Source organism: Crotalus tigris, unplaced genomic scaffold, assembly GCF_016545835.1.
Source record: "Crotalus tigris isolate CLP2741 ecotype Arizona unplaced genomic scaffold, ASM1654583v1 scf7180000018053.2689490, whole genome shotgun sequence".
Lineage (NCBI taxonomy): Eukaryota > Metazoa > Chordata > Lepidosauria > Squamata > Viperidae > Crotalus > Crotalus tigris.
Genome location: NW_024096796.1, coordinates 1,475,888 through 1,484,522, shown reverse-complemented (window position 1 = coordinate 1,484,522; position 8,635 = coordinate 1,475,888). Strand labels below are relative to the sequence as shown.

The 8,635-nt window shown below is 45.7% G+C and overlaps 1 pseudogene; it reads right to left on the bottom strand.

The window, feature by feature from the left end:
* Positions 1–1,226: 1,226 nt before the first annotated feature.
* Positions 1,227–6,374, bottom strand: LOC120309683 (annotated as a pseudogene).
* Positions 6,375–8,635: the final 2,261 nt, after the last annotated feature.

The following is an 8,635-nucleotide window of genomic DNA, read 5'->3' as shown; positions in this document are numbered from 1 at the left end:
TAGATAATAAACTTTGTTTATTATATATTATATATATATTAAATATATTATATATATATTAAATATATTATATATATATTAAATATATTATATATATTTAAAAGATTTGCCTACTATATTACAGAATACAGAACACAATAGATAGATGGAGTAGGTAGATGGATAGATGATAGAGATAATCTGCTCCAAAATTTAAATTCTGGGCCTTTGTTTTCCCAGCTTGAATTGGAGACATCTGTCCAAAGTTATGTCTGGTCTAAGACTTGCTGATTTCTGCCTCTTCAGCTTCATTTCCTTTGTTTAAAATGGCAAATAATATGCCACGAAAATTTGGTGATTTGCTGTTGAACCTCAGGAGCATAATCTGGGGGGACTACAAAAATGGGGCTGGGAGATTGTGAGTTGCCTATTTCTGAGTTGCCTGTTGCATAATTTGAATTATGAACACTATAAAACTTGTCTCAATGATTTTTTACTTGGAACCACAATGGGTCATCAAGGAAAATCACATCTAAAAAGTAGTCTTAAGAAGGCATGTTATCTTCTGTCTCAGAAAATTATATCCTAGACTGCAAACTTCCTTTAAAGTTTTCTTTTATTTTGAAAGCAGTTTGCCATAACATGCACTAATAAGAAATGAATGTTAAGAAATTCCATACTATGTTTCTATGACCATTGAAGTTGCACATTTCTTTACAGATAGTTCTTGAGTTACAACCACAATGCAGCCTGCCCATTACAGCTGCAACTTGTGATGGTTGTAATGGTCCAGGTAATAGATAATGGTCCAGGTGATACATAAAATAAATAAATTAAAGGAAACCAGTGTTCAGCCTGTCTTATCTCTCCTAAGCTAGCTATACCTTCACTTCACCAGAAGATTCAATTAAATATCTATTTCATTTCTGCATATGGAATTGAGAAAAGCATTCTCCTGTCCTTCATTTCAGGCTTAAAAAATGTCACAAACTCAGGCTTTAGAGACAGTAGATGCTGGCTTTCACTAAAGTTCATACCATTGCATCAACTTCAGATGAGACCTGGAGGTTCATTCAAAGATTCTGTAATCACTGGTGGACAGAAGCTGTTTCTGAAGCATAGTTTTCTTCAATACTGGCTGAGTTTCAAAATGTTATAACATTTCAAAATCTACTCTGCAGCTGGGCACAAATTTGAAAGACAGGTATCTGGTGTATACACGTAGGTATTATAGCTTTATTATTGATTCAATTTGCCATGATCCTTGTTCTTGGCTTTAATCCAACCTTCTTAAGTTTACCAGCAATGATATTAGCTGTCTGCAAAGGAAATATCAGCAATATGATGTCTGAGCATATTTCCTGGCAAAACATAAATAAATTTTGATTAAAATGCCATGTGAATTATTTTTTCATGATCTCTTCCTAGATAAACCTAGGCTTTATATGAAGAAATCAAATAAAGAATAATTTCACAAATGAAAAGAACTAAAACGTTAAATTTTATATTCTATTTTTACTTTCTCCAGATTCCATCATTTATTAAATATTCTCTGATAAAACACTGTACTTGGTTATTAATTTTTGTCTTTCTATGAAAATTTCCCTTAATTTAATCTCAGTCTTTAAATTAATGTCAAACAGCTAAAAAAGTAACAAGGCATTTAAACCTTGTTGTCCCTGTAATGCCTTTTTTTAAAAAAAAAACTGCACAAGCAATACACTCTGATAAGAATCTTAATGGAAATAAACCTAGCAGCATGAAATTCAGAAAAGTGGATATGCGTCTGATTATGTACATATGTAACCAGGATACCCACAACCCACGCAGAACATTTTAAATTTCCCATGTACTAAATTATAGCATTGTCAGAAAGAAATGGTGCTGGGCTGAAAATATGCACACTTATTTTTAATTAACTTTATAGAAAACTGCCGATATGCTAAAAAGATGCTAAGTCTGTTAAAGCAAAGTTGGCAGGTGTGAAGCTGATACAGCTCTTATCTAGAGAGCAGCAAGGGAGCAGGTGTAAGGCCAATCTGTGCCTGAAAGGACAATGCGTGAAGATTCATAACACATTAGACAAACGGAAACAATTAAAGGTGATGACGTTATTCAGGCCTCCAAATCCCTTACTTTTCAGACTCTCCATTTTAAATAATGCCACAGCATATTTTAAAGCTCCTTAAAATGGCAGCTGCACGTCATTTTCCAGCACAAATTAAGATGAGAGATTATTATGATGAAACACCAAAATACCCCTGCCAGAACACCTATTCTGCTCCATTTCATGGAGTGATTTTAATGATAATTGAGATCCCCTAAAACATGTATGGATTTGTGCCACATGCTTTCTCAGATTCTAGAAAAATAAAAATGTATTTTCTTATATGGAATGTAAATAATAATAATTTATGTTGAGTCCGTGGCGGGAAAACAGACACGAGAAGCAGTTGGAGTTCTCAGTTTCTTTTATTCAGCGTTCAGCTTACAGGAAGATGGCTTCAGCCTCGCCCAAACGCCTCGCAGCCTCTTATATAGGCAACTCCCGGGTAAATGGGTTACTTTTCCCGCGCCAGCACCCGCGCATGCGCACGGCGCTGGCGACAGCCTGTCTGGTCCCGGGCAGCTTTGCACCTGCCCGGGACTGCCTGCAAACGCCCGAGCCGTTTGCAAAGGCTCGGGACATAACACCCCTTTCCCCCGGGCTAAAACTACTACCAACATACAACATTTATTTTATACGACATTTTGCTCCCCAATGTTCCCACTGTTTACTGGCTTTTGCTTTGCCAGCAATGTTATGTAGTCTTCTAGGTACTTGGGAGATTTCTTTGCTCTCTGTGACCTTCTTAGCTCTGAATTACTGGCATAATTCCCCTGACTGGAGGGAGGCGTGAGCCTGTTCTCTCTATTGTGCCCTGGTGTCTTCCAAGGACTGTGCCCCGATGCCTGGCCTGCTTGCTTGCCCACCGGGCTCGTCAGGCCAGGGCTTCTGTTACTTTGTGACCTGGTTGACCTACCTAGCTGTAGACCCTCAGGCCCCTTGAAGTGATAGCCGCTGCTGGGCGTCTCTGTAGAACCTCCTAGGTCAGTCCAAGACCTGTCAGGAGGCTGTCCATTCCCTGAACCCCATTCTGTGTTCGGGCTCGTGTGGGTTTCTGTACTTTCCCAAAACTCAGGTGTTCCCTGATTTGTGCTAGGGTTGTTGTAGTCGGGACTTGGTTCCTCGACTAACTCTGTGTATGTTTGACCCCCTGTAGGATTTGGGGTAAGGTCAGGCCAACCTTGGGAATTGTGTGCCAGTTCTCTTGCGGGGAATGATTTGTTGGGATGCCCCCGGGTATCCTCCGTTGCTGGATTGCTGTGTGATGTGTGTGGAAAGTGAGTATGCCCCCGGGGTGACTCCCTGGCTGGAGTAGGCGTGAGTGCCTGTTGTGTGGGTAAGCTCCATGACTTTCTTTTCGGAGCAATTGCAGAACCTTGGGACGAGCCGTTTGTGGCTCCCTCAGTGGAGATGGGCAGTAGCTCTTGCCCTTCCCTTTGCTCCAAAGGGTCCCCCTCCCCCCCTGGAAAAGACCCAGGAGTCTCAGCAGAAAAGTCTCGCCTAGAGCGAAGTTGGTCGATGTGCCGACGCAGGACACGACCGTTGTCCAGGGCAACCTCGTAGGAGAGAGGACCTGTGATCCTGGACACAGAAGCGGGGACCCATGTATGACCAGGCCCGTAATTGCGAGCCCAAACCGGGGCACCCACAAGTAGTTGTCTAGGTGCCCTAGGATGTGAGGTAGATGAAGGCAGTCTGTCCGGATGCAACCGGTCAAGTCTAGTAGTAAGTTGGCGCCCCCAACGAAGTTCAGCTGGACTTCTCCCTGTAGAAGTGGACGGTGTGGTGCGATAAGAAAGGAGAAAGTCAGCCAACCTGTGATGCCAGTCCCCGTAGGTGAGTCTCTTCAAGGCGTCCTTTGCGATGCGCACCATGCGTTCAGCCATACCGTTGGTGGACGGGTGAAAAGGCGCAGATGTGGCATGACGAATCAGGTTTGCCTGTAAGAAAGCTTGGAATTCGGAGGAGGTGAATTGAGGGCCGTTGTGGACACAATGACATCTGGCAGCCCGTGTGCAGCAAAAATCCCCCTCAGTACCTGAATAGTCTTTGCAGTGGTGGTGGATGAGACAGGCACAACCTCAAGCCATTTTGAATGGCTGTCAACAAGGACCAAGAAGAACTGGCCCTGAAAGGGCCCAGCGTAGTCAATGTGCACCCTAGACCATGGGGACTGTGTTTCCTCCCATCTATGCACAGGAGCTTGGGGCATCTCTGGGCGAGATCGTTGGCACAGGTGGCATGTGTACCTTAGCCTCAATATCTTTATCTAAAGCAGGCCACCACAAGTGGCTGCGTGCAAGAGCCTTCATACGAACAATGCCAGGATGACCCTCGTGGAGGGATTCTAAGACCCTAGTCCTCATTGAGGTGGGAATGACAACTCTGTTTCCCCAAAGCAGACAACCCTGAGAAAGGGACAGTTCGTTCCTTTTGGACCAGAAACTCTGAAACTCAGGACTAGGGCAGTGCTCAGGCCACCCGGACAGGACCCAGGAGCGGACACGTGAAAGTGTGTGATCTGTACCCGTTTCAGCGGTAACATCCCTGGCACTAAGAGGGAGCTCGGGCAAGGCTTGGATTGATAGAATGTTGACAGCTGGCGCGGGGTCAGCTTCTACTACTGGCAGAGGCAACCTACTGAGGCCATCAGCATGGCCCATTTCTTTCCCAGGCTTGTGGAGTAATGAAAAATCATATGCAGACAAGAAAATAGACCACCTAAGCATTCTAGGGGAAATGATGTGGGGAGTCTGCTTACGTGTGGTAAACAGTCCCAGCAGAGGCTTATGGTCAGTGAAGACCGTGAAATGCCTGCCATATAGAAAATCGTGGAATTTTTTAATTCCAGCAACAACAGCCAGAGCCTCCCTGTCTATCTGAGCGTAGTTGCGCTCGGCAGAAGACAGTGTTCTGGAGTAGTATGCAATAGGAACCTGAGTTCCATCAGACCTGAGGTGACTCAGGACAGCTCCAACCCCGTAGGGGGACGCATCACAAGCGATGCACACAGGGAGAGACTCGTTGAAATGTGCAAGAACACTGTTAGAAGTGAGCAAGGCCTTGACTTCTTTAAAGCAAGCCTCATGCGCTTGTGACCACAGCCACACAGCCTGTTTGTCTAGTAGCCTGTGAAGAGGCTCAGCTACACTAGCTTTATGTGGAAGAAAAGAATTGTAGAAATTCAGGAGGCCTAGGAAGGCCTGAAGTTCGGCCTTAGACTTTGGCCTGGGTGCATCTAAAATAGCAGTTAGTTTGGATTCAGCAGGATGAATCCCAGCAGCATCAATTTTGAATCCCAGAAATTCAGTAGAAGGCACCCCAATCTGGCATTTGTCTTTTCTGAGCTTGAGGCCTGATTTCCTGAATCTTAACAGGACAGCCCTAAGCCTTTCAGCTAGAATGTGTGTGGAGTCTCCTGCAATCAAGACATCGTCAAAGTAGGGGCAGACCCCTGGTATACCTCGTAGTGTGTTTTCCATTACGCTTTGGAAAATCCCAGGAGCGACATTTACTCCAAACTGTAGCCTTTTTACTTTAAAGGCTCCCCTGTGGGTCACAATGGTCTGAGCTATGGCAGCATCATCATCAACAGGCAGCTGTTGATATGCTTGAGCTAGGTCAAGCTTTGCAAAAACACGCCCCCCCTTGAGAGAGGCCAGGATGTGACTGACCACAGGAACAGGATAGGCATGTTGCTGCAATGCCTTATTGAGTGTGCATTTGTAATCAGCACAAATGCGAATGTCCCCATTTGCCTTTAGAGGCGTGACAATGGGGGTCTCCCACGGGCTGGAATCAACAGGTTCTAGGATTCCCTGTTGGATTAGTTTGTCTAGTTCAGTGTCAATCTTACTTTTTAAAGCAAAAGGGACCCTTCTTGCTTTAATCCTAATGGGAGTGACAGTGGGGTCTAGCTTTAAGGACACAGGTGGTCCTTTGAATGTGCCCAGCTGGGGGCTGAAAACATCTGCAAATTCTTTGCAGACTTCCTGTAGGTCGAGTGTTTGTAAGCTATTGAGTCCTGTGACGTGTATCCCCAGGGCCTCAAACCAATCGAGTCCTATGAGACTCGTTTGTTCACCCCCTACTACTAATAAGTCTAGTGGACCTTCAAAACTCTTGTATTGCACGTTAAGGGTGGCCTCCCCCTTAACACACACTCTTGAGTTCTGAAAATCTGTTAATACAATATCAGAAGGCCTTAACTTGGCCTTAGACCCACTCTGGAACAAATCTTCCTAAATGTATGCAATGAAATGATGGACAGGGCAGACCCTGTGTCTAGTTCCATAGATAATGGAACCCCTTGTAGCTTCACGTTGAGTGACAGCTTTTTCTTCATGGGCTTGTGTGTGCCTGTTCTACAGATGCTTCTTCGCGAAGCGCAAAAACCTACCCTATTCTGGCTGGGGAATCTGGTACCCTTCAGGCGTTCTTCTTGGGGTTGTGCCTTTCGTCGGCCCAGGCACACAGCTGCAATGTGCCCTTGTTTACCGCATGCCCGGCAGGTAGCGGAGCGGAACTTGCAGTCGGTTCTCCTGTGGCGACCTCCACAGCCGATGCACTTGAGCGGAGCCGAAGAGCTTCCCTTCTGGTTCTCTTCCTTCGCGGGGTGTAGACGGTCGACTTCCTCGTCCGGATCCTCCTCGGAGTTTCGTCGGACGTCTTCCTGGTGCACGGACGCACCCTCTGCACTGTTTCTGATCGGCCGCATGTTTTTGACGGCGCCGCCTGCTGCTTCTTCTGCGGTGACTTCCCTTAAGGCGTCTTGGAAGGATAATTCTTCGTTTGCGAAAAGTCTCTGTTGTAGCTCACGATGCCTTAACCCGCACACGAATCGGTCCCTCAGTCGTTCCTCGAGGTCCTTGAACTCGCAGGGCTTGGCGGCCTTCCATAACGCGGCGATGTATTCCTTGGCTGACTCACCGGACCGTTGATCCCTCTGTTCGAAGATGTGGCGCCATGAGATAACGGACACCTTGGGGTTGAAGTGCTCCTTCAGCAGCTTCTTCAGGTCTGCGTAGCTTACAGACTCTACTGGGACAGGTGCTGCAATGTTTTCTGCGATTTCGAAGGCGTCTTGGCCGCAAACGCAAAGTAGGGTGGCCGCCTTCAAGCTATCTTCCCTCACTTGGTTTGCCTTGAAGTAGTTCTCCATTCTGGATACGTAGGACTCCCACCGCTCTGGATGTGAGACGTCGAATTCCGAAAGCCTTCCGATTTTCGCCATCTTCGGATCTTCAGGAGACGGGTCTATCAGCCAGCCTACCCCCGAATGCGCACCGGATTGGCGGGCAGCTGCCGAGTCGACGCCGTTCCTCTTCCGCCGCTCAGGACTCCTTGGGTAAGCTTACACTTCTTCCTTTCCAGGTAGTGCAAGGCATCCCACCTTCGTCGCCAGTGTTGAGTCCGTGGCGGGAAAACAGACACGAGAAGCAGCTGGAGTTCTCAGTTTCTTTTATTCAGCGTTCAGCTTACAGGAAGATGGCTTCAGCCTCGCCCAAACGCCTCGCAGCCTCTTATATAGGCAACTCCCGGGTAAATGGGTTACTTTTCCCGCGCCAGCACCCGCGCATGCGCACGGCGCTGGCGACAGCCTGTCTGGTCCCGGGCAGCTTTGCACCTGCCCGGGACTGCCTGCAAACGCCCGAGCCGTTTGCAAAGGCTCGGGACATAACAATTTAAACTACCCATATTGATAAAATGGGAAGCTATTCAACAAAATATCGAAAGGGAAGGAAGGAAGGAAGGAAGGAAGGAAGGAAGGAAGGAAAAGAAAAATATTCTCACCACATTACCACCATCACCACTTTACGTATAAAAGTATCTGAAAATGAATTGACATGGTATCAGCAATTTTCTAACCAAGAACTTTCTCCAGTATGTCTTAGCATAGATGCTAGTTGTTAAGTCCTCTCAGTAATGGCGAATGATGAAGACACATCTTACAAGGAACATCTCTTTATTTCGTTTCCAGCCAGAACTCCAACAACAAGCAAAGGCACGCAGGCCTCCTTTTATACGCCCAGATCCCCGGACACAATGGCAGCAACAAACAGGCACTTTTCCCACCTTGTGCATGCTTATAAAGTATCATTGCAACGTCCCAAGCCTGCATTTGCAGGCTCAGGACACAACACTAGTGATAGTGGCCTAAGAGATAAGCACTGAATAATGCAGGCAGATTCCAGAAATTCTATTTAAAATTCAGCTAGTTTTGACAATTTGCATATTCTTGAAAACACAATAACCTAGGGAAAGAGAAGAAATTGACAAATGTTCTGTTTCTGCCCTCTCTTCAGTAAAGGATCAACTACCATGGATATGCAATGTATTAGGGTTCCTGTTATTTTTATTATTTTATTTTGTTTTAAATTTCCAAGCAATAGCCTAGAGATAAAATGAGTTGCTTTAGACCAGGAGCCAAGAAGCAGATACTGTAGAAGCAAATGTTCCAGTCAGTGACAAAATGGAATGTCTGAAAGTTCCTGTGTTGTGGAAGAAGAAACCAGCATTGTCCCAATTTAAAATAGAGTAGAGCCAGAA